The sequence below is a fragment of the Colius striatus genome, chromosome 3 (genome assembly GCF_028858725.1).
Source record: "Colius striatus isolate bColStr4 chromosome 3, bColStr4.1.hap1, whole genome shotgun sequence".
NCBI classification, from domain to species: domain Eukaryota; kingdom Metazoa; phylum Chordata; class Aves; order Coliiformes; family Coliidae; genus Colius; species Colius striatus.
Window position 1 is genome coordinate 63,760,663 of NC_084761.1, and position 26,417 is coordinate 63,787,079.

Genomic DNA, 26,417 nt, shown 5'->3' on the forward strand with positions numbered 1-26,417 from the left:
TTTGTCTTTTGTATTTTGTATGGTGTGGGTAGTAGGGATTTTGAGGGGTAAGGGGGATAGCTGTTCGGCTTTTTAAAGAAAGAAAAAGGGAAAAACTATTCTTTTGCTCTCTTATGTTTCCCCTAATGCAAAACCACTGTTGTACTGACTACTGCTAAGCAGTGAGTGGTGGTTTTAAATAATCAACTGCATAATTGAACATGTTTTGAAGCACGAACACAGCATCAGTAGGGCTGTGTACTGAAGTTGAACTGCAATCCCAGAAGTAATATAGAAGATTTTTTTCAAGGAAATCCAACAAACAAAACTGTGCTATCATCTTAAGGCAATGACTGACGGCATTTGTATTACTTATATTTCCTAACCTCTGATGTTCTCTGACTCACATTAACCTCTTTCACAACGATCACAAATCTTAAGAGGATCTCCTATATCTATGTAATTTACTCTCTGTCAAACACATAAAACAAATCTCAGAAATACTTTCTGTTAGGGGAGAAAAGGAACTTGGAAATCTCTATCGTGGCTGGCCCTGCAGTTTGACTGTCTAAATCAGACAGATGTGAAAATCCTTGTTTCAACACCCATAACCATGGTTAGACTGATTCTTGGTGAAAGACTCAGAGAGTACGTCGTGGTTTTGTTGTGACTTGAGGTGGAGCTGGAGGAGAGGAAGAATGATTCTGGTTTTTAATTTTTTTAAAAATTCCATTAAGTAAGCCAGAGTGATATTAAGCACATTAACATGTGAAAACAAAATTAGCAGAAATTCTGGGCAGCAAAATTCTGGAAAAGTTTTAATCCTCTTAAGCACTTTCTTAATTTTTGCTCTTAATTGTAGCTTATCCTATTTCATTCATAGTTCTAGATCTCCCCTATATCTTCTTCGTAGTTCCTGGTTTATAACACAAATCTTTGCTTCTGAGTAGTCACTTTTTAACTTCCCATGTACTTAATTAGAAATATTTCTGCATGATGACTAACAATGCAGGTAGACATATTTGATCTATCTCCTCCTTCTGGTTTATGAGCTTATTTTTGTCCTTTTTGTTGTACAAGATTGTGACTGTCTTTGCCTTACAATGTAATTATTTTAACTGTGAGTTTTCAATTTCTGTTGACATTACAGAGTAGAATTTGACAGCTAAGAAGTAAGTCCTATTTAAGAGCATTTTGCCAGGAAGTACTTCCTGCAAAGAAAAATAGGAAACATGTAAGGTCCCATTTAAACCAAAAAAATGAAAGATAGTAACTCTTCAGCAGCAAATTTCCTAAACTTCCTGTTCAACACATAATCAAAACCTAGGAAAAAGTCATTTGGGATTACACTCATAACTTCATGCCAGACTGCTGCTCTTTTTCTTTGCATTTTCTCTATATTAGGAGAAAATCTGTGTAACCATGTGTTTATAGATTAAATGCTAGTTTTGGTAGTGGAGTAAAACATAGTCTTTCACCACTATGAGGAGATAGGTTAAATGCCTCCTTCGGGGAGTATGATCTGTGTAAAATTCAATGTTTAATCACAGTCCTACTTATACCACTTAGTTACAGTATCACCAGACCAATTACAGCAACATCGAAGCTTATCAGAAGTCTGGACTAAACAAAGTCCAGAGCTATTCACTTACCCTGGAAGTTGCAGTAACTCAAATTTGAGAGCTCTGAAAACAACCGCATTGCTACTGCTGTTACTGTAGCTGGGCTATGGACAAATGTAATTTGAGTCTCTGATGCTGTCAATCTGGCATCTTTCACAAGCATTGATTTTATTATATAAAAATTTAATCTGCCCACCCTATTTTACAGGGTAGTTACGTAGAAAATTATGCATTTTAAAATATGTATCATTGTTGTTACAAGGGAATCAGGGAAAATACTCCTAAAAAGTTGTTAACTCTGGGATCACAGACTTTTGAAAATACTTTTGAAAGCCAATGCACAGTGCCAAACTCTGGTATTGAAAAATTTTGGCTGAAATACTGGGACATATAGATAATGTGGTCCCAGAAAACTTGCCAAGGAAACTGCAGTCAGAAATGCAGGAAACTGTCCAAGATTAGGCCTCAAACGTGCTGCATTCATTACCAGCAGCTGTGCATATAAGAAGTGTTTCTTTATACCACACAGCCAAAACCACTGTGGCCTGTCACTGTCATTTTTATAGCAATATGCTGACTTTTTAAGAAACAGGAAAACATTTAGCTAAAACAGAAGTTGAAATGACTGACGGAAGATAATTTAAGGGAATTTTACTGGCTACTGAGTTTGCAACACAGAACTATGCCAAGTGCACATATATTTAAGATTTTACTTTATGTAACAAAATCCACTAAGAAAATAAAACAGTAGTGTTGATAATAGTTTAATGTTAACTGTAAGTCACAGATGCATACCTTAAAAGCCAGAAAGGAGAAAATGATATGACAGTAGTATTATTATTTTGAGCATTAGGATTTCCAGTTATTATGTCTTTTTTAAGATAAATTCAAATATGCCTCCATTAGGGGGAGTTACACATTCATCACTAAGTGCTTTTCTCTTGGATGTTTTCATTAACTTTTAAAATACCCTGTTACTACTAGTACTGCCTTGTTTCTCTGTAGTGGGACACATTTTGTAACTTGTTTATTCAGCATGCAAAATTTTGTAGCAAAGAAGGAGGTCCAAATTTTATCAAATTCTGAATACTTTAATGTAAAAACCCTATTACAGTAACAACAATATCAAATGTAGGATTTTCCAGAAGGAAATATAGATTGTAAGATACAGAAAAATCTGGAGCAAAAATCTTTCTCTCGTGCAGTTTTTCCTTTGGACAGCTTATCTTTTTCTTTCTTTTTTTCCCGCGTTTCTGCCTCAGGGTAGTTCAGAAAATCCATCAGTGTCTGTTTGTTTACTTTGGACCAGGAGAGTTTTAAATAGCAATGTGACCCTTGTGCTGGATGTTAGTATGAGTGTTATCAAAAAGGCAAAGAATACCAATGCACTTCAGCTGATAAATTCTTGTGCCAGGCTTTAGAGTATAATAGTTTTAGATGAGGTATTGAAACCATGTAGTTACATGCCTAAGCACTTTCTATCTAGCTAAGCTTCTGTGTAACGTGGACAGTGAAAGATCCCTTTCCTTTATTTAAAGAACTGAAAACCACAGCTAGTTGAATTCTCTGTGGAGTAAGTCAGTAAGTCCTCAGCACGTTTGTCATACGGTCACAACAGAAGCCACTGTGCCCTTGCATAGACTTTCAAGTACATTTCTCAGTGTCTGTGGTCCAGCCTCAGGAAGCACCGACTTCTGGGAAACTTCAGAAGAACTTCTGGAAGGCCACAAGAGTAGAAGAAAAAGATTTCAAACACTTAGAACCTAGGTTTCTGGTATACCACATTTGAGAGCTTGTCTCAAATGCCAGTATCAGTACTCTGCTCTTCAGGACAGAGCCCTCCTCCCCATATAGACATCTATCTATCTATCTATCTATCTATCTATCTGTCTATCTGTCTGTCTATTTATATGCATAGATATCATATTTGTAGAAAAAAATTATTTGGATCTCTAGGTGGAGGATATGGACATGTGATGGTAACTCGTTTACCAAAGTTGGGTTGATAGATTAAATGTGGAAAAGAGATCTTTCTTGTAATAAAATTAATATTTTTGCATACATTTTCCATACAATTTTAAGAACAAGCCGCTTTCCATATTTTTCTCTTCTACTAAGTACAGAGCAAATGCAGTATTTCAACTCTAATGAAGCATAAGAGTCCTCAGTGAATTGGAAGGAGGGAAGAGTAATCCCCAACTACAGGAACTTCCAGATTCTTGAGAAAGGGCTTCTTGCAGTGTAATAGGTGGCAGGGGAAAGCTAAAGCAAGTTGCATGCATGTCCGGAAAATGCTTCAGGAAACACTCCTCTAGAAAGCAGTGAACTCTCTGAGACATTGGTAAGGCTTTATCTGACTTTTTTTGCCAATATTAAACACAGCTTCTATAAATTTTATTATCTTCATGACATTTGCAATAAGATCTGCATTTTTACTGAATGTTTTTCTTACCTTTGAATCTTTCTCCAGCATCTCACCTCTGACCATCTCAAATGTTTGGCCTCAGAACCGATCCAGTCACACTGGCATTCTCAATTCTAAATGTGGCATTTGGTGGGTAGGAAGAAGAGACAGAGGGAAATCCATTCTTGTGACGTGTGCTGATTCATCAGCAAGCTGCAAACTTCTGTGTCATGCCACTGGCTTTTGTGCACCCTCAGTATATACATGCTATATTTAGTATCTTTATTTTCCCTGGGAAATACCTTTTACGCTTACTATTCTACCACTTGCTCACATTTTAAGGTCTATTACATGAGAGATTTCAGCTGGCCTTTGAGTTCCGTCTCTTGGCAGATAACACCAGAGCTTGCAAATCTGGCAGTGCTTATGGGAAGGTCTTTAGTGAAATCATTTGGATGATGGTATTAGGAAAGGATAGTGATAAAGTTGGCTGCTGTGAAAATCGCAACTGAATGACAGAGCCAGACTTCTGAAGCTGTTCAACACACGTGGATCCATGGCGGTCTGACATCTATGCAGTGGCCTTCCAAGCAGATAAATGGAGTACAGGGAAGTGGTAGTGGGAAGAAAGACTGTAGGGGCTATTACATGTGGTAAATTCCATGTAATGTACTGCATTTGGGAAATGTGCAATGGTTAGCTTTGCTTGAAGTAAATTGAGCCCAACTGGTGCTTGTAAGACCTGCAGCATAGACTCATAATTCTGTGTGTGAGCACTAGGTGAACACATTCACTAAAATGTAGTGAGCACACAAAAATCCTGAAGTGTGGATAAAATGAAGGAAGAAATATTTCTTCCCTTTCCTCCTATCTTAACTAAATGGTAACTTTAAATTCTTGATTGTGTCTACACTCTGTTTCTGAACATGCCACATCTGCTTGTATCAAGTAAAGTAACTTGCTCTTTGGCATATTGGCAAATAGTGTGTTGGGTTGAATGTGGAAAATGATCACCTGCTCTCAAGGAGAATTATATCAAATAAATCACTTCAAGGTGTGCCATAAATGCAAGTCTAAATGCATTACAGCACTTAGTCTTGTGCCTAATAACCTACCTATCTCCAGGCATTCATCATCTGCCTGAACATGAACCACAGGAAAGTTTGTTCGTGTAGGCAGTTCTGATTCTACATAAAGTGCACATAAACCCTATTCTTATGGTTTAAGAAGAACTCCCCCTAGAAAAGGCAATAAGATGTCTATTTAGCAGCAGCCTTTATTGCACTTTTTTAAACATAAAGTTACCATTTTTTAAAGCATTTATTTTATTTTAAACATATGATTGTTATAATCATTTTGCGTATAGACCACTTGCAGAGATACGGCTCACACCAGGTGTCAGAATAGTGTGAAATAATTTTTATGCCACCTTTCCAAGGCAATAAATGTCATATAAGCAAACACAAGTGCAGATATAGTACTTTTAGACGAACATTCTCAAACGGTATGTTAGAAATCTGTTTGACAGACTTACCCAAAGGATGACACTTTTTTCTGATCTTGCTAAGGCAGCAACTGTGTAAAAAGAAAATTTGCTCTGGTGGTTGTTTTTTTTTCACCAAAGAATTTTGATGCAAAGGGAAGGAGGAAAAGCTGTAATTAGGAGAAAAGAAATGGTTTCTTTCTATGGAGAAAAAACCCTAAATTTCTGACCAAAATGATACAGTGAGTTTTTGGTCATCTACCCTACAATAAAAAGAGAAAGTAGAAGGTGAACGACAGCAGCAGCTGAACCCACAGTCCTGGCCACATAGTTTCTGTCATGATCAGTATAATGCTTATTCCAAGAAATATGTGAAATATTTTTTCACGTATTAATATAATCACACGGATATTGACTTTTTTGTGTATGCCTCTGTTTTTTAAATACCTTTTTAAAGATGTCATTTTGGAGAATTACTTTGAACTTAAAAAAAAAACGAAAAACAAAAGGATCAGGAATGAATTTACACTTTTCTAGAGGTATGAGACTCCAGCTTCATTGTTAAGAAAAATAGAGTAGGTTTTCGAGAGTTTGTTCCTTTATACTGATAGGATTCTTCTGCTGGTCGTCTTCACTAATTCTTAGAGACTCACAATAAGGTAGTTTTTTTCACAAAAGGCAATTCTATTTGTCAGACCTTTATTTTACCCTAAATGTATTGTTTGAAATAGGCTACAGATACTTTCTTTGTTATGAAATGTCCTATATGTCAGGAGTTTACATAACAAGGTGACTTTCCTTCCAGTTACTTGTTTATGTCACTTTCATTTGCAGTAAATATCTTCTTCTTTTTGACAAAAGTATAAATTTTTAATTAAAAACAATAAAATCAGAGGGATTTAGAACTGTGTACCCAGGAATTAACCGTACACCAAAACTAAAGTAAGTTGGAAGCTGCTTATTTTGAAGACTAGACTCTCAGTCTCCAGTTTGGAGCATTAGCTGTGCAAGCAACTGCTTCTTTGCCTTTTCCAGATGAAAGCCAGTGAGTAGCAGCTGCCAATAGAGGTTACTGAAAAAATGAGAAAGCAATAAAATGAAATTAAGGCAGGAAGATGGCACAATTCTGTATGTTTTAGAATCTTTAATAGTTTTCTCATTAGTGTCCTATAGTGAGTTGATGTGTTGAAAGAGTCTTGCAAGTTACAAACACGATTCAAATACATGAGAGTTCAGTTTAAAGAAAGATATAAGGCTTAGATTATAGTTGGATTTTTCTTTCTTCAGTGAAAGGCTTAGGGGTTTTTTTCCTAAAATTCTATTGCCTTTTCCTTTAAAATTAGGTAAAATGACCTGAAAACATCAGAGCATTATTTTTAATTACATCATCTCACTACTGTTACTCGTATAGCAGTTATTCTGAAACAAATAGGATTAACCTTTTTTTTGATGTGGGAGGATATTACTTTAAAATGTTTCATTGCTATATTATCTAATCCCCTAAAACTCTCATGACAACGTCTTCCTGCTCATCATTAAGCAGTACTACAAGATAAGGGAAGCATGTATGTTTTATGTTTCCAAGAACTGTGTTAATCATTCAAAGCATGTGTGGCCTTCATCTCTGCTGTCTGCATGTGCGCACAGAAACGTATTAGTGAAAAAGTAACTAGAACTATGTAAGTACTGTGAAAAGCATCATGATCAATATTTACATCTTCAATAATTCTGATTTTGGAGAGCAAGATACTAAATTTGTATAATAACTGTAAAGTTGCATTTTCTCATACCTTTATTTATGATAGAAATTAATGTAGAGTAGGACGATTCTAAGCAGAGCATTGTACTGTTACCTAAAAATTTGCTGTTTCTTATACAAAAATATTTTGCATTTTTTACTTTGCCTGATATTGCATTGAGCTCCATGGGAAATTTGTCAAAGAGTAGAGGAATGTTATTTACTTCAATGTATTTATCTACAGCACTCAAAAATCACAGTACTAACCATACATTTAGGAAAAAAACCCCACGTATTATCCACTTACATTCAAGAAAAGTGTCATAATCCGATCATTTTTTGAAAGGACTATATTTTTGCTGTAACTCTTGCCCTACCCCAGTTTCATCTACTTGCTTACAATTTCCACTAGTATTTTTGCTGATATGAAAATTGAAAATTCTTAATACACTCTTGGAAGGTGTTATAAAAAATGAAGTTAGGCTTTATCTGTGTGATTGAAAAGGGGGAAAAAAAAGTTTATTGTTTTCAGATTTGAACACTGAATCTGTGAGCTCATCGTGGTCTTAGTCTGTTCTCATTTAAATCAGCATCATTACTGCATGAAAACGGCTCATCTTATTCTTGTGAGAAAAATATAGTCAATGTAGTGTACTATTTAAATGCTTAAGAACTGCAAGATGTTCTACATGTAAATATATTTGCACACATGTGCTTTCTCATGGGAACACATTAAACTACTAATCCTGTTGATATCAGATAATATTCTTAAAGACTTTTATTTCTAGACACGAATTTCCCTTTTTTAATGCACCTCTATCAGGAACTGGAAAGCTAAATTACAAATACTTTACTTGATTAAGTCTGTTTTGTAAAACAGTCATGAGAATGTCTGTTACTCTTATAAATGATACTTTACCTGACAAAAATCTTTCTCTTAGGCAGTGTTTAAATTTCATAGCTTAATACTCTGGTTTTTTTGTAGGGTTATGTGAAAAAAAACAGGTTCCAAAGTGATGTACTGATGCTTTGCAGTTTCAGCTTCTAGACAGATACTGCATTCATGCTTGTTTGTAATGCACATGCAGACAACATTGTTTCTTAAATACATCTAGCATTTCAGTAGAAGTTTCTGTCATACTAATTAAGTATTTATGATTGGATGTCTTAGCAGGGCACTTAGGCTTCTAATTTAAATAGGTGAATTAGTATTTGGCTAAAAAGGTGTTTGTTCCCTTTTAATGAAAGTCACTGGTCATCACTAATGTTGATAAATAACTGAAATTAGTATCTCGATGAGGCAAAGAAAGGTTCAGTGATTAGGATAGGCCTTGGAAGACTATCTGGCATCCTGGTTTCCCTCTCCCATGGAACTACTTTTGCGGTATTGATAACTCAGCTTTGTGTCTCGATTTTCCATGTTAAAGTGGGCATAATAAAGTTTTATACTTTGGCATGATGGTGCTCAGAGAACATAATATTAAGGACTGAATTGTTATGTGCTTCAAGGAGCACAACTACTTGTACCTGGACACTCTAGTCTAATGACTACCCAGAGTCACCTCCAGTATAGCCTCTGAGGGCCCTTCCAGGTGTCAGCTCGAAGTGATGGAATTACCAACATGTCAGCTCTCTGTAATACTGCCTATCCTTAACAATGAGTGAGTATGGCTGTTTGTTATCACTTTGAAATTCCTGAAAACTCAACACAAATTCAAACATAAAAATTAATCATTGTGAACAGGCTGCAATAGCCCTCCCTCCTCAACCAAATGCAAAGCAGACAGTTTGAAAGCTGAAACAAAGCTCTGCCTCCAGAAACTAACCATATTCACAGTTCTCCCCTGTTTTCATACACTCTCGAAAAATATGAACTATGCAACATGCTATGAAGCCATAAAATTTCAGCTCTTCTGGATCAGGGATGAGAAATCAGTTCCAAAAGCTCTGAGTTCCCACAAAGAACATCCTGTTAGCAGTTCTTTGCCCTTTTATACCAGCAAGGCCCCAGCTCAGTTGTTTTTACTGATCTAAATTGTGGCAATATCACAGAGTGAGAGAAAGAGAAATTCTTTCACATATGTCATGGCCAGCTGTGCGGTACCTTTCAGTCCTTTAAAAAAAGGGTAAGTTTTCAGGTGACCCTTCCAGTGACCTGAAAAGGCCACTGTGACTTGAGTTCAGCAGGGAATGTGTCTCCATTGCCCGTGAAATGTGGCTTCCAGTAAGGAGAGTAAAAGTGGCTACCGTAGTGATAAATGTACCTGCAGATAGCTACATGGATTAACACTGTTCTAATTTATTCTACATTAAGAAAAAGGACTATAATGAGTTATTAATAAAGACTAAAAATGAGTTCAAATCCAATGGTTAATGCTCTACATAATTTACTCTAATAATCCTTCTGACCAAATAATTAAGAAAAAAGTTCTTCCCACTTTTCTTCACTCTTTTCCTATGAATGAAACATAGATGCTATTCTTCTCCCCCAGCCTCGACCCCCAAGATTTTATTTGAGTTTTCTACTATTTGAGCATAAGCAATGTCAGCGTAAAGTGTGGCATCCATGCTGGAGTTTGCTTCACTCCCATTTGTCTACTCCATATAAATATTTTCCTAAGCAAACATCTATGTTTCAGATGTCTTTAGTGTTGCACCTAATAGATTTCATAAATCATTTGAGCTGGCATTAATGGGACAGTGGAATCACAGCACAGGCAGCATCAAAGCAAAGGAAAATTCCATTGCAGCAGTTTGAAAGTGGAGAAAAGAGGATCCCCTTCAGAGACATCCAGGTCTGTTCCTCAGTAGAGACATCAGGGACAGCCAGGTAAAAGCAGGTCAGTGCTGTTGCTGTTAACAGGCAGAATCTTACTGCAGTCCTCAGTGAACATACAGTGATACATGTTTGTACAAAAAATGGTACAGAATGTGTAGGTAGGTAGTGACAAGGTAGCATCCTTTTGGAATAGAGGGATTGTCAAAATACTTCTTGGCTTCCATAGTATCTGGGTCTTGGAGAATGCAATATCCTGCTTCCCGTTCAAGTCATGGCAGCATTCTGTGGAAGAGGTGTAATTACAGGTACTCTCTGAGGGCACTAGTTCTTAAAAGAGCTCTGCTTGGGCTTACTCCAAATATCCCACTCCTCTTTCTTTCAAGATCTCTAAGGCTTTAAGCGTTAATTAATTACCTATTTGGTAGATTTTCCAATAGTAGACACTGCTTATCCATAGGTACTCTGTTCAAGCAGTTTGGTCGAGGGAAGTGATTCTTCCCCTCTATTCTGCTCTTATGAGACCTCACCTTGAGTACTGCATCCAGCTCTGAAGCACTGCATCCAGCTCTGGGGCCCCCAACATAAGAAAGACATGAACCTGTTGGAGCTAGTCCAGGGGAGGGCCATGAAGATGGTCAGAGGAATGGAGCATCTTTCCCTATGAAGACAAGCTGAGAGTTTGAGTTGTTCAGCCCAGAGAAGAGAAGGCTCTGGGGAGACATTAGAGCAGCCTTCCAGTACCTAAAGGAGCCTACAAGAACCTTGGAGAGGGACTTTTTATGAGGGCATGCAGTGATAGGACAAGAGTTAATCACTTTAAACAGAAAGATGGGAGATTTAGATTAGATGTAAGTAAGAAGTTCTTCCCTGTGCAGGTGGTGAGGCACTGAAACAATCTGCGCTAAGAGGCTGTTGGATGCCTGAGGTTGGATGGGGTTTTGAGCAACCTGGTCTGGTGGAAGGTGTCCCTGTATATGGCAGGGGTCTTGGAACCAGATGATCTTTAAGGTTGCTTCCAACACAAACAATTCTGTGATCTAATACCCCATTTATTACAAGTAGACCTCTTGGAAGAGATGCAGAGAATATGAGTGTTGCTGTGGAATTGCTACAGACTTTCTTCCTTAATTGAGTTTATTGGTTTAAGGTTTCATCTCATACCTCTCATCTTGGCCAGGCTTGGAGCTATCACAGATGTGAGTCTGCCCCAAATTTGAACTGCAAAAAGCTTCCAATTTTCAGCAAAACACCCACCCCTCCCCCTGAAGAAAAGTGTAAGTCAGTGGTGACTGTATTACAGTTCCTCCTTTGTGCTAAGTCAAAGCACATGTCTGTTAACATATCTAACTCCAAGAGCTTCAGTTTAAGATGTAGTATTAGTGCTATTACTTTGGAGTTTTTTTCAGTATTTTTCCCCATTGCCAGCCAAGACTGCCCTCATCAGGACCTGGCTACTGAGCTCATTATTTCCCCCCCATTTCACAGAATTCTGTTTCAGCTTGTATAGTCTTTGTTTCTCTAGGAAGTTGCAAATGAGCACTAATTGTGTGAGCTTTTTGAATATTATTATATTATGAATAACACATCTAAAATATGTGCTTTTATTGCAGTCTTCTACATAACAGCGTTGAAACATATTCTGGAATGGTATTATCTTCCCTGGAAGTCTTGTGTAGTCATTAACAATATCTTGATCTGATTTTTGGCTGAACATGGCTTCTGTGTAGCTGCTGTCATAACTCGGCCTGTGTCGGCAACAGACCTGGTAATAGTGTGAAGAGAGTTGAAGTTAGTCCCTATTAGCAAAGATCGAAGGTGAAAAAAGAAAAAGCACGGTACGAGTTTTGTAGGAAATGTTGTATATCGCTGTGTATCACTGTACATTCTAAGCCAGCTCAGAAGGTTCTTTGTGTAGTGACGTTAGGAATGAAGTTGGAGATATTGTTCTTACAAATATTTTGAAGGAATTTCAGTTCCAAAAGGAGGTAATTAAAAAAAAATACAATTAAAAAATCTGCTTCTTTTTAGTACAAAGGCACAAGCTTCCGTTTGATGTCCAGCTGCAAATAGTGTTTTCTATTTTGACTGAGGACATCTGTATCTGCACATTTTGTAGGCATCTAGCTGTCCTGGCTCTCTACAGTATTTCAGAAATTAATTTGCAAGTGATGCAAATGCTGCATTTTGTGTCTATTATTTGATAGCTTTATCTGACAGCTATGACGCATAATGCAATGCACCTGATTCTTGTGTCCAGCCAGATCAAGCTGCAACTCCGAAGGCTCCGTGAGAAGTGGACTTGATTACAAATTGTCATGTGGAGTGTTTTGAAGTAAGCTGGGTTTACGATACTCATGCCGGTATAGATGTGAAGAAAAACTGTCTCCTGGGGTGGTAAGTGGAGGGGGAGGTGTTTCCGTTTCAACGAAAGCACAGGTGGTGCGGGGTGAGAGAGAGGACTGGTGGTACACGGCGTGCGCTGATAGAGGGGTTCAGGCCCTGGGTTAGCGCGGGGCTCCGGAGCCCGCCTGGGGAAGGCGGCTCTCCGGCGGGGCGACGGGAAGGAGGCGTGCGTGAGCCCACCCTCTGTTAATACCCGCTTCATCGCCTGTCCGCCGATGCCTCGCAGACTTCGGCGGCAATTCGTGCGGGAAGGAGTGAGTGCGGCGCAGAAAGTTTATTTTGCGTCACGGAAAATCTCCGCTCTGCGATAAAATCCCTGCGAGCCGCGCAGCCCCGCTACGGCCCCTCGCTTGCCTGCGAGCAGGAGACCGTGCCTGAGCCGAGCTCTGAGAACGGAGCCGCAGGCGCAGCTTCGCCCGCCGCTCTCTCCGGGAAGAATCCTTCTGCCCGTCCCCGGAGCTCCCGCCCTCCATCCGTAAGCGCTGGCGGCCGTTCCGCGGCGTCCCCGAAAGGGTGAGGCGGAGCCAGGCCCGGCCCCCGCTCCCCGCCGGGGAGTAAACACCGCCGCCTCAGCCTATGGCGGCGGGAGGCCGTGCGGGGCCGGGGGCGCGCGGCGCTCCGCCGGGCGGGCCGGCACAGACGGCGCCGGGCGGCGGAGCGGCGCGGAGCGGCGAGGTGGGCGCGAGGCGGGGCCGGGCCGGGGCTGGGGCTGGTGGTGGCGGCGGCGGCGACGCGGGCGAGGAGGTGGTGCTGCTATCTCCCCCACGCCGCCCCCGTGTCGGGTCGGGGGCCATCGCGGCGCTGGCGCGTTCGGTAGCTGGGGCATCCCCGCCAGTAGGCGCCGGCCGCTGCGACCGCGGGTCCGGCACGGGGAGCGTTGCTGAGCCGAGAGGTAACAGCTTCTCTCCTGTCTCTCTCCCTTGCTCCTCAAGGAGCCCGACCCGGTCTTTGGCTGGGATGCGGTAGAATAGATTTGCGAAATCGGAGGCGTAAGAAATGAGAAGTTTTTGCGTAATTTGCATTTGAGGTGTTGCATCTGGCCGCAGGGTGTAAGCCGGTGAGCTCCCTCGCCCCAATCTGTTCAGCTTGTGAAAGGGGAAAAGTATAAAGTACGTCTAATTATTACGCTTGCTAGAGGCTACGCTACCTGCTGTGCTGGGGGGTGTGGAGGTGTGGGAGAGGTTGTGCTAGTTGAGAAGTCTAGGAAGAAAAATGTAACTTTACGACAGTGCAAATTACGCGAATAAAAGTACGGAGGAAAAAAAAATCAGCGGGGGTTTATTTCTAAGGGATTATAAAATCATTCTTTTAAATCTTAGGGTAATCTTTGACATTTATGTGAGCACCTGAAAAAAAAAGAAGTCCAAACCCTAAAGCAGAGCTGTAGCATGGAAGTGCAGTGCTGCTGTAAGCAGCCACATTTCTGTCTGCTTCTCATTTAAAGTGCTAGCTCCTTCTTTTTTTGTATACCTAATAAATGATACGTATAGAATATACAACTGTGTCACGAAGTCATTCTGTATTCTTAAAGCCTAATATAATCAAATTCATTGCCTAAAGATGGTGTAGTTGAAGATTTGATCCTTTTCCACTGGAGTGGAAATACTTTCAGTAATTGAAAGCAGATTCACGTCTGGAGTAGTACAAGCCAAGGTTTTCATTTTTAAAATAAACCTTTTGTTCCCCAGCTTTAAATGTCTCAGTGAGCCATCCGGTAGACCTCTGTTAATTACTAGAGTAGACTTTAAGGAAGGATTTGGGGAAAAAAACCACTCAAAACCAAACCCGAGAAACGTATGTCAGCAGTTAAATTTAATTAAAATTATAATGTCTATTCCAGTGCATGAACATACAGTTGCGGCTTTTTTGCCCAGTAAGTTTTGGTTTTCGTGTTAATTCACGTGAATCTAATTGGAACTACTCATCTGTCTTTAGAGTGGTTTGTTTTGTTTTAAACCATCTCCACCTTACTTAGCCCATATGCCTTTTTCTAACAGTTTGTTGAACAAAAAATCTGAACTTTGAAGATTTGAGGGAATACCAAAATCTCCTTCAGTAAACAAACCTGACACTTTGCCGTGATAGCTCCTCTTTGTTAACTTTGTGCCTGTTTTCTGGCCATTACTGTCTAAAGCTTTAAGAAATCTTGCTTTCCCGTATTTTGGAGATGGGGAGAGAAACTTAGGATATTAACTACTAAACCCTCAAACAAAGACTGAGCTGCTGTCGATGTGTTTGTTACAAGCTTTGAAGGTAGAGAACAATGGAGGGAGAGGAAGACAAGCACCTTCTCTCCTAAGCTTTCTAATCCGGAGATGAAATTCACAAAAATGTGTGGAAAAGTTACTGGAGATGTCAAGAGTCTCCTCTCCGTTAGAAGGCATATTAATTGCTTAATAAACACAAGGATCTGTTTGCCTGGTGTGAAATTCAGGCTGCCATTAAGATAAGAATTTGTACATTTGCATAATGGCACTAAATAGGCCAGGTTTGTTTCCCTGAACTTCTCAGTGATATGCACATAGCCAATGTAGTTCACTTTTTCCCCCTTTTCTTAAGGCTATTAATGAGTCTTTCTTTTGCTATAAAACAGTCTTTCAAAGACTATTAATATATGCTTAGTAAGTTCAGGAAGAAGTATTGGAGTAAAAGCTGGGAAGGGGGAAGTGTTCAAACCGGAACAGAAAATAAAGCTTATAGTTGTTTTTCATCTGTCAGACTGGGGCTCAAAAATATCGAGCAGCTTAGTATCTACAAATGAGATGTTAGAAAATTTTTTGATTAGTCGCTCTGTAACTGTGTGGAGAATGATCTCCTATGTCATAGTATAGGACTTTTTTTTTTCCAAGGAGTTATTAAAACGTGATGTTATAGTTTACCAAGAAACCCAAACCAGCAGAACCTTTACAAAAACATTTAATGTTTAGATGGTTTTGGCTTACTTCTCATTTTTACTTTCTAACTTTTTTTGCAGTAGAATTGAAAACACGTGAAGTAACACATTTCATACAGTATGGGATACATCTTGTTTGCTGCTTCTCTTCAAGAGGAAAAAAAGATGGTAGCTGTCTAAAAAAAATGATAATTGATGCTATAAAAAAAGGTTAAATGTCACGTCAGGTATATATTTATTTTAAATATATTAAAGGTCCCAGAATGCTGCGAAGTATCTGTGTACGATGCAAACTGACCCAACTTAAAGAATTTGTCAAGGTCTCTTCTTGCATTTCTAATGTGCATCTATGAAGATTTAACCAAATTACTGAAATGATCTGATAAGCAATTATGAGATTACTTTGCAGTTTTTCTTTCTGTACCTTGTTTTGCATACCAGTTCACTTGTTGAACTAAAAAGGAAAGATAAAGGTCACAATATGTACGCATTGTGTATTGTAAGCATTGGAGTAGCAATAGCAGATAATACTGCACTGTGGTGTTTTCCAAATGAGGAAAAGCAGTAGCTTTCTTGTCTTTTCTGCAGGTCTACAAAGATCTTATTGCTGATGATTTCATTCTAAATATGGCTATATGCTTCAGTCTGTGTGGGTTTAAAAGACTTTCTCAAGAGGTAGTTATGGATTTATGCATTTCAGAATAACAAGAGGGCCTCTGTTGAGTGATGTGTAGAGAGATGATGCAGTGAGCTGGTGACTTCACTAATGGTTTGAAGATGTATATACATCCTTTAGGTTTGAACACTTGAACATTTTTATACAAAATAAGGAACTGAGATGAAAGAAAGTAACTGCACTAGTAAAATACTTCCGTATTTTTCTAACTGAAGTTAATCTTTTTACATCTTAGGGACAAGTGGAAAAAATGGCACTTGTGTTCCTTTAGAAAGCTTCACCTGTGTTAATCTCTTAGCAGAATATGTAGGTGGCTGTAATATTTGGAATGAACAGAAAAATAAGAAGTCACTCTCTTCTCCTGTGCAATTGCACTTAAAATTCTTAAAGTATTAGCTCACTGGGGGCAACAGAAAGGTGCATAGTCTTCTTTTGAGACTGGCTAGGACATCCGTTTATCCAAGCTTGAAATAATCGGTTCCTGTAGACTGCCATAAGGGTAGATGGTTCATGAAGCAAGTCCTTTAAATGTACTAAAGTGGTGGAGTTCTCATATCTGGAGACAGCATATCATCCTAGTGGGATCTACATGGAAAGTAAAAGACAGAGTTACAGTTTTGAGACTTGGCTCAGAGTGAAAGGCTTGTTTATGGCTTGTTATATACAGCAGAAAGAATTTTGCATAGCAATAGTATATGAATCATTGCAAACTTCAGACATTTGATTTGGTGATGACTGATGGTAGAAGCATTAGTCTTTGTATTGGGTAGCAGATGTTCTCTTTGCAGGAGGTTTAAATTCTGGTGCATTCAGGATTTGAGTCTGGATTAAGAAGTGTTACAGCAAAAGACTTAGCCAAATACCTGAATGCTTTGAAATCTGGACAGACTGCATCCACATTTCAAAGTGGTGGTGGCCTGACAAAATGAAAAAGGTAAATATTGTCATTTCTGAAGAGATGCATTGTGGTAAAAGTGTTTAAATACATGTAACAGATTTTCTGTAACAGATTTTCTGTATACTGTTTTCTGTGGCAAAGAAACAGCAATTTCTGCAGTAGCAGTAGACTCACGTGTCTAGAATCACGTCAACAGTGAGTTATGTGTTTTTGTCTTTCTGATACAACTTACTGTTCTGCCTCTTTCTGCTTCTTGCAGAGGATTCAGCTCTATACAACGTTTCTAAGATGCTGAAAACAAAAACAGATTTAGAGGAAAAAAAAGATTAATCTAAAATAAGATCTCTTGCATGCAACTAAAAATGAACATCCAGCTGCTTTGCCTGCTTTTTTGTTCTTTTTATCCTATCTCAGTTGTTATTAGTCCAAGTGCTATTGATGTAGGTTTGGTAGGTTTTTTTTCTTAGTATGAAAAAGAATTAGTGTCTGGAGATTGTTTTGGGATGCAAGAGTATCTATGAATAAAAATTAAAAAAGAAAGTAACTGCTATTATAGAATGGTATTATTTAGTTATTTTTAATTTAGTTCATTTAGTTATTTTTTCATTTTTGTGACTTGATCTAGGTGAATCTGCTTCTGCAGGGGGGGTTGGACTAGATCTCTAAAGGTCCCTTCCAACCCTACCATTCTATGATTCATCATTGTACCTCCAGCTTCCAAGTTGTCATAACTGCCACGCTAATTTTTAAACTACTGCAATTTGCATCTCTAGTATAGTTGCTGACACAAAGGAAAAATATGAAATGCTTTTATTAGAGCAACTCTTGGTTTAATACTGTAGACCTGCTTTTTCATAAAACATTGTTGTACCCATGTATGAAATATAGCCAGTTCCAAATCTGCAGAAATTCTAGAGTTGTTAATTTTTGCAGAACATTCTTCCCCTTTAGTCCAAAACTGCATTAAAGAAAAGACTGTTGTTCAGGGAGTTGTAAAAGGTAGCCTGGAAAGCCTTTTATATTCTTTCTTTTGCATAAAACAGAACTGCCTTGTGTAACAAAGTTAACTTTGTTAACCTTTTATAATTATTTAACCATTATTTCATTTTACCCCCTGCTTAAACATTATACATTAATGCGATAGACACCTGGCTGTGCTCTTAAAAGTTTATTTGTCTTTCAATCCCTGTGATAGTAGGGGGCAGTATATCTCCTTAATTATCTTTGTTCAGGGAAATGTTGAAAGGCCAGGGTAGTTAAACAAGGCCATTTGGATTTGCAGTAAGGTCGAAGTCAGATAGATACAAGGAAAGTGGTTAAATGCATTATCATCTTATTGAGCACATCATCAGTAAAGTGACCTTGATGGAGGTGGAAAAAGCCATTTGGCTATTTTATGACAGCCACCTCTCTGCTGGCTTTATCCCTGACAGAGAGGACTTCAAATAGCTTTTTCACAGTCTCCTCTTGTTGCTTTGAAATCTGATTTTTCTTAATTACAGATAATGAGTTAGAAGCTGAACTCTTAAATTAACTTTTCTAATAATGGCAAGTTTTAGTACTTAAGAGTTTTTCCTTCGACTTGGGAGATACAGAGGTATCTCTAAATAGAATATTAAAGTGGCCTTGTTGACTGTTATATACCTGCCTTTAAGGGTCTCTTATTTTTCTATTCATGCATGCTTTTATTCTCCGACTTCTTAAATTGCATTTAAGTTACTATGAGGACAGGGGAGACAGCATCCAGCCTTAGCAACAGGGACACTGTTTTAACATGTGTATCTTTGTTTTTACGAAGATACTCAAACCATGGGAGGCCTGTGGCTAAGCTGGAAACAAATAGTTTAGAAAATGTATAGCTAATGCTTGCATTCTTATGTCACACTTTGTAATGGTAGTCAGTACTGCTGCCTTAAAAGCTTGCAAAAGTAAAATTTCAGCTATTGCATGTTATGTATTTAATCAAAGTACTCTCAACTGCCTATCTTCTCCTCCCTCTCTTTCAGTTGTCTTTTCTCATTCAAAAATGGTTTCTTTCATACTGAATTGGAACGGTGTCATCTTAAATTTCCAGCTTTGACAAGACCTCAGTGCTGGTTGTACTTTTTATAGTGCTCTCTGTACAGGCATTGGCATTATTATTAAAGGAATTTTAAAACAAGTGTACAAAATACAAGGGAAGATGATACCAGGAAAACAGGGTCTAAATTTGAGCACCTTAAGATATAGGTTAATTGGCTGAAACTCACAGTAGAACATTAAACATTATTAGAGACTAGAGGGAATGATTTATAAGAAAAGATTAAAAGAATGAAGAAATTATATAGCATAGTCACATGACAGATCTACACCGATGAAAAAAGCATCTGCAAGATTTTTGAAGACCGTTTGAACTGAAGTGGTATATCTAGATGCAATAAAATGGAATTAAGGACCAGAAAAATAACAGCTTCGAATCAGGACACGTTTTGTAATGGTAGCATCCTGGAGATCGTGGAAAATATCTCAGCAGAATTGATGGAAGTCGCATTTTTGAAAGAACAAATATTACTTGTTTTATGTCAGAGTGGAATGTGGCTTTTTTTACCGTTTGTTTCTAAGTTCTCATGTTGCTATTTTGAAGGTAGATGCCTTTAACTTCCACTTTGCAACTTATCATCTCTTATTCTTCAACACCTAGGTGATCTTCCAAGAAGATAGTAGAATTCTTCCCATCACCATCTCTGTCATTGGAGCTGGGAGGCATCTTATAGTTGTGTCTCCTCACAACTTTTGTAGCAGTAACAAAGCTATCACTCCTAGGTACATGGTACTTCTCTGCTAGGATTTGACATTGCTAGCTGCCAGCTATGTTTTGGTGCAATCTTTAACCCTGGGTTGTAGAGTCAGGGTGTATATTCAGCATGAGGCATCATCCATGTAAAGAGATAACCTCCCTCTTCACTCATGCCAAGTTCCCATTGCCTTGTTGACCTGCTTGCCTGTATGATGAAAGTGCCCTTCACCTTTGTGGTATAGAGTTTTCTTACATTTTCTGCCTGTTTAATCACTCTTGCTTTCTCCTCAACAGTCGTCAGTCGTGTTTTGCCATAAAGCAGGAGGATTATCTGCGTGTGCGTGTGTTTCCATGTGCCCATCCAGAAGACAAGCCTTTTGAAGGAAGACATAGAGAGCTAGAGTTTGAAAATGTAATTCTACCTTCTTCCTCTGTCAAACTCACTTTTTCATCAGATAGCTTCAAGAAGGTCACTGCACAGATACATCTATCCATTGTCTTGTAATAATACTGAATCTTAAGATCTCTCCCATCAACCAAGAGACCAGCAGTGGGCTGATGGATCTTGTGCTGAAGAGGATCATACTGTTCCTTGACAAGTGTGCCAAAAGCACTGTCAATATTTGAGTCTTTATCATAGCCTAGAAGAACCTCAAAGACGTTTTCTTTTCCTCCCCTGTCTTCCTTTTCTCTTGCTCCTTCATTTACCATTTTGGTTTATGGAGCCGGGCACATGTTTTATTGCCAGGAGAGGTTCTTTTTGACAGCTGCCCTTTCTACAAAATATACAGTAAGGTTTGTGATATTAAATAGGCATCTTCAGAGCATTTCAAATAGTCTTATTCAGCAAACCCTGCTACTCCTCATTTGTGCAAGATCCCAGTATTTACTGCTCTCTTTTTTCCCCTGAGGTCAAGGAATCTCAGACTTCTCAGACAGTCGGTTCCTCTCTGGATGTAAACCCTTCTCCCCAGGTGATTTGATTTTTTTTTTTCTTTTTTCTTTTTTTTTTTTTTTGGTGGAATTTGGATAGTATTTCCAGTTACTCTTCAGCAGTTCTGGCAGCTTTTCACAGAAGACTTGTGTATTATTTATCAGTCCTCTTTTTCTCATTCCTGCCCTCCAGCTTTTACATTACCCCATCATCCTAGTTCTTTCTACCTAATCCTAATTTACTGCTGATCAGAGCCATGGCAGCAGAAATGGTTACAGAAGCTGAAAAAGAAAGAATAAAAATAAAAACCTACATCAGACAAAGTTATGTTTTTGCCTTTGAGGTAATTGGTTTTGCTTGCAGTGATCTCGGTGAAACCGGGCAGAGCTGAGCATTCTTCATCTGGCTTGTATACTGTCTGCCTTTGTTTCCTGTAGTGTGACTCTACTCCATAAAATAACAGGTAACAAATCGGTCTTTCTGAGAGTGTTGGGTTTCTCTCTGCAGCATAGAGCAGCACTTGTGCTAGAATCTGTTCTTTGATTGGTTTTTTTGCCTGTCTTTTTGCATACAATCTCATATGTGGGTGCAGTTTCCATGTGTGCTCTTGTGCTAAATGTGATCAGTTTTAAACTCCTATGCAATAAACTCCATGGGATTCTTTACTAAGAAATGCTAAAATGTACTTTGGGTCCTATTTTAGCAGACTCTGAATTACCATAGTTTCATGGAACTAGGTTTGTTTGGCATAGTCTGTATGGAAATTGTAACCTTTATTAACGTAATTTGCAGATTGAGCTGTGTTAGTCTGAAATGACATATGCATGTGTGTGTGTACAGTTACATTTTAGCCAAGGGAAGGGGTATCCTATGCTCATCTGGCTGATGTTCCACTTGTGTTCATGGTTATAACACAGTGATTCTAAACAGATTGCTGCCAGAAACTATTAAAAGGTGTCCTAGAATTCAGTAGGTAAAAGGCCTTGGATGTGCATAAATCCAAAAACCTGGCAAAGCAGTAATACTCAAGTATTGGGAAGTATCAGTTCTGCCTGTGTGCTGAGCACTGCTTGCTGCTGTAGGGTGGTGTATAGCTGCTGACTAGCAGCTGTAGTCACGAGGCATTTCTTCCTTTCTGAGGTTTACTAGATCCTGCAATGGGGTGGAAGAGTGAAAAAGGAGAAAAAGAGTACAACCAGCTGCCTGCCTTTTTCACTTTAGAGGATAAAATTAGGCTGTAGAGGAAAACACATGCGTAATTTTTGTCTGCATGAACAAAGGAGACAAAGTCTGTTTTCTCACTGTCATGGCACAAGCTTCGTTGTGATGTGCCTTCACCACACATGCCCTTCACCACAGAGTCACGGAATCTTGCCATCATTCATACAATACCTTGGGGTCAGTCCTTGATCTATACCCTTCCCTGGATTGCGTGGGTGTTATCTGGAGGAACACTGGTTGTCAGAGGCCAAAATTCCAACAGGAAAATCACTATCAATTACAAGTTATTGATGATTCTGTGCAAGTGCTTGCACTTAAGCTTGCAGTAAACTGCTCCTGTTGAGTTAGTACCGATGTAAGCATTGAGCCTGTCTCATAGTAGGGGTAAGAAGGAAAGAGCAAAACAAAGGCCCTTTGCAGCTGTCTACTCTAAACAAGTTGGTGTTTGACAGAAACCTTTAACACTTTCCAGCATAATAGTGCAAACTTTATGACAAATTCACCCAGTATGTCTGTCTTGGAATATTTTTCACGCTACCATCTGAGTTAGATCTGGATTTCTTTGTGGTTTTTCTCTCTCTGGCAATTTTGTATTGGGCTGTTGGGGGGAACTTCCTTTCAAAAAGCATGGCCCTGATAGATCTGGAGCAGATGTGTCACTCCTGCTCCTTTTTCTTGGTAGACAGCAGTTATCTCCACTTTATTAACTGTTGATTCCACGGATTCACTTGCAGCTCTAGGGACATCCAAATTATGCTTTTGTTTTCAGGTTTCTTTATCCTTAATTAAGAGCTGTATGACAACGAGGGTTTTTTTCCTATTTTCTTTTAAACCAATGAGAAAACTACACAACAATATGAAATGTCAATTCCCACATTTCCACATTTTTGAGATACCTTTAAGAAATGAAATGTGACCACTTATATGAGCTGCAATATTTTTAATTGTGTGAGTAAGCAGCAATGAGTTTTTTGCTGGGTGTATATGTATGCAATACAATTTTTTTTCAGTTTATAGAAACATAATCTTCCCTTACACACACAGTCCCTCACACACACACAACCCATCCTAGAAGTCATAAACCTTTGTGCCATTATGTGTCCTTGTTGCTGCTATCAAATTTTCAGTTGGTTGAAAAATGTATAAATACTCCCTTTTGGCTACCCATCTGAAGAACTTACAGAAATACACTAATCTCCTTTCTAAGTGAGTTACAACTCACCCTAAATAAATTGATTTAATATTACTCTGTGGCGGAGGAATGACTTAGCTAGCTTTTGTTTTAGGTGGAACTACATCTCCTTTTGCAAAGCCACCATTGCTCTGTTTGAAGAAATGTATTAACATAGAAGACAAATTTTTGTAAAATTGTGGACTCTGCCAGCTATTAATTAGTCACTTATGAGTCCTCCTGTCATTCAAATGCTGTTTGTAGTTCTGCAGACAGGCCTTCTACCTTTGCCGCTGATAACTCTGGTTAGCTCTTTTCTTCCTCATTAGGATTAAAATAGAGCAGAAAGAGAAAATACTTGTTTACTTTTTACAGCCAAACAGGTAATAGGCAATTCACTGTCATTGAGGCCAGCCTTTAAGATATGTCATGCTTTGAGGTGACACAAGGCAGATATACGTGTGTTTTTGCTGTTGACGTGTGTTCTGTCCAGACAGGTTGGCATTTTCACAGAAAGCTTCCATGGTAAAAGTCTCACTGACTTTGTGGAAGGATAGTTAGCTTATTGGCCTGATGAATTAGGAAAATGTACCAATAGCAAAAATAGCAAGAATAATGTACAATTTTCTCTGAAATATCTTGAGTTTTACAAATATCCATGATGTAATTAGTAAAGCAAGTCTCTGCGCTCTTCCACAGAATGAATGTACTTTCTTTATATGTAGTACAAGCTGATGCAGTCAGAGGGACGAAAGCTTCATCTATAATGATATGCATAGGAAATTGTAGGATTTAATATTGATGTTACAGACAGTGTTCATAGAATCAATGTAATTACATGTCTGTGGTATAAGCAAACCAGTATCAAATCAGTGCATATATATTTTGTGTGTGTTTTAACTGCATATACTTTTTTTCTGATTCTTGTAATTTTTTGAGTCATGCCAAAGAGAAGACCATAAAAGTGCTCTTAGTTTCCCGTAATTTTGGATATCCAAACTTAAAATCTCCACTATTGTGTGTCTACTAACAGGAAATCTGAAAGTCGTTCAGAACATTCTCATTAAGATAGGAGTCCTTATGTCATTCAGAATACATGTAGCATGCCAGTGAGCTTAATGAACTCACTTTCGAAGACAAAAAGTGATGGATGTTATTAAAACATATTATATATGTGTTCAAACTGAGACTACATTAGAATTATTTGAGGAATGTGTAATTAGACTTTGTCATATTGCTTGTGTATTAAGGGACAGCTCCACTTCCCTGGAATGTGAATTTTACTAAATTAAGAAATCTGTTCGAGGTCACAGATGAGATCTGAAATCTGAATGTGTGGAGTTTCTAGCTCCTATTGCAAAATTGTGACCAGTGCTCCCCAGAAGTATTCTAAGGTAGCATGAGCTAGTTAGCTGAGAACATTCATCTTCAGTGCACTAAGATGCCTCTGCAAAGACACGCCAGTGTCCCCAGTTCCACACTGCAGCATGGAGGCAGCCCAAGGCCAACACAGCTCTGGTATCTTCCAGGGTTGGAAACCACTAATCCAAACTGTTAAACCAAGATGTTCAATATTAAAATCTAGTATTTTTATCAATTGAACTATTATTAGCATTTGTTAAAATAGTTTAGGCTCTTAAAATTAGGAACCTGGAAGAAATCTGAAGCTTTTTCCCACCACCACCTTTTCAGAGGAAATTTGTATGAAAGCTGACCAGCATACCAGTTTTCAGACAGATGTGAATTAAAACTGCTAAGTTACAAATGCTTGAGAAACAGAGTGCATAGTGGAAATGACAGCTCCAGCACAGGACTGCCAGGAGCTGCTGTAATAACTTAATATTTAAAGTGCAATAAAATCAGAAATAAGCACCTTTACATTTTTGTGTTTCAGGAGGAGATTATGACTGAGACTCATTGCTTCTCTAGACAAATTTCCTGCAATTTTTACAGCTATGGCTCTAGCAGGTCTTCACATGCCTACAAGAGTAAATCAGTTTTTAAAGAGGTAGTGTATTTGAAATTAGCAATCAGCTTTTTGCTTTTTAAAAAGAAATATATTTATTACAAACATCTGTAAACTTTGAAGTGCTATCTACTGTAGATGTCGTGTTTGGTTTTTAATGTACCTAATACCTTACTTGGTCTTTCTCGGGTAGGAATCTCCTAAAATCATATGATAACAGAATGTCTATTTATTTAACGGTTATGGTGGTGTTAATCACACACCCCATTCAGATGGCCAGCATTTGAGCATTGTTATCCTTTTCATTCTATGAAAGCCTTGAGAAAGGGGAAAAAGGCATTTACTGGGAGAGTTGTTGCTGTTTTTCTGAAGCACTCCCTTCCATCTTTCATCCTTCATAATTGATGGCAAGCACTGAAATGTGTGGGTTTTTTTCTGCTGAACACCCTTGAAAAAAGGATTTGGAAAGCCATTTTGCAGGAAGCAGGATAATGGGGATATTTTAAACCCCTTCTTTCCCATAAAGGAAAGGGATGTTTCGAGTAATTTTGATTGTAATGCATGAATTACTACAGACACTGTAAAACAACTGAGTACAAGTTAATTTTATTGCATATTAACAGGTTGCAAGTCTGTATCAAATCACAAATAGTTACAATATTTGTGACAATAAACACAGTAAAAGCAATAGTCTTTGCCATCCCTTAGAGAATATTGAATGGTTTAACCCCAAGAGACTTAGAAATCCAAATATAATGAGTTATGCCTGATCTTGGTAAGGCACATTTCTCCTATGCATCCTGGTAAAATTTAAACAGAAGCTGAGTGATGGTTTTCATACTTGTCTGTGACTGACATTAAAACTTATCTTACATGTTGAGATATCAGAACTCACATCTATAGCCAATAAAATAAAAAAATATTTTGTAGTGTGAGTAGAAAATGGGTATATAAAATCATATTCGTTAATAATTAACAGATTTTAAATGTGTAGATGTCCATGGACAAGAAAAAATATTTTCCTTTCATTATTTCTAACAGGTGTTTTGTGTAATGCCAAAATTCCTGCATGAATAGGTATAAAAAATTGACTAGTCAGACTAGTCAGCTGAAATATTTTGAGCAGACAATATTTTTCTTTATGCTGTTAGAGCTGAGAGAGGAATTGCAGACACTGGATTCCTGAATATAGCATAAAAAACATTAAAATAGTTGAAGAATCTGTGGTTTAGTAGCCTGTGTAAATTTACATCAATACTGTGAAATGATGCATTTGTTAGTATGTGGAGTAACAGCACTTTGATTGCAAACTCAAAAGCTTGTAAATACCAAGAATACATTAAAACTGTGGCACCTGCTTTTTTTACTGTAAGAGATCCTAACCCGGAATCAAACAGTGGAACACTTCTTGTGACAGGTTATAAGTTTAGAATTATTGTGTATAACGTGTTAAGGATATAATGAAAAAAATACA

At 38.3% G+C, this 26,417-nt stretch overlaps 1 protein-coding gene across 6 annotated transcripts in view; it reads left to right on the forward strand.

Annotated features, from left to right (window-relative positions):
- The window catches only part of TENM3 (teneurin transmembrane protein 3), a 327,557-nt gene that overhangs the window by 70,362 nt on the left and 230,778 nt on the right, over positions 1 to 26,417 (forward strand). Inside the window, exon 1 of one of the 6 annotated variants that reach the window (XM_061992054.1) lies at positions 13,044 to 13,083. The exons of 4 other annotated variants lie outside the window; for them this stretch is intronic. The gene's annotated coding sequence lies outside the window, so the exon portion shown is untranslated. Of the gene's footprint in view, positions 1 to 13,043; positions 13,084 to 15,414; positions 15,470 to 26,417 lie in introns of those variants that run through there. One more of the 6 variants, XM_061992052.1, reaches the window with a different exon arrangement.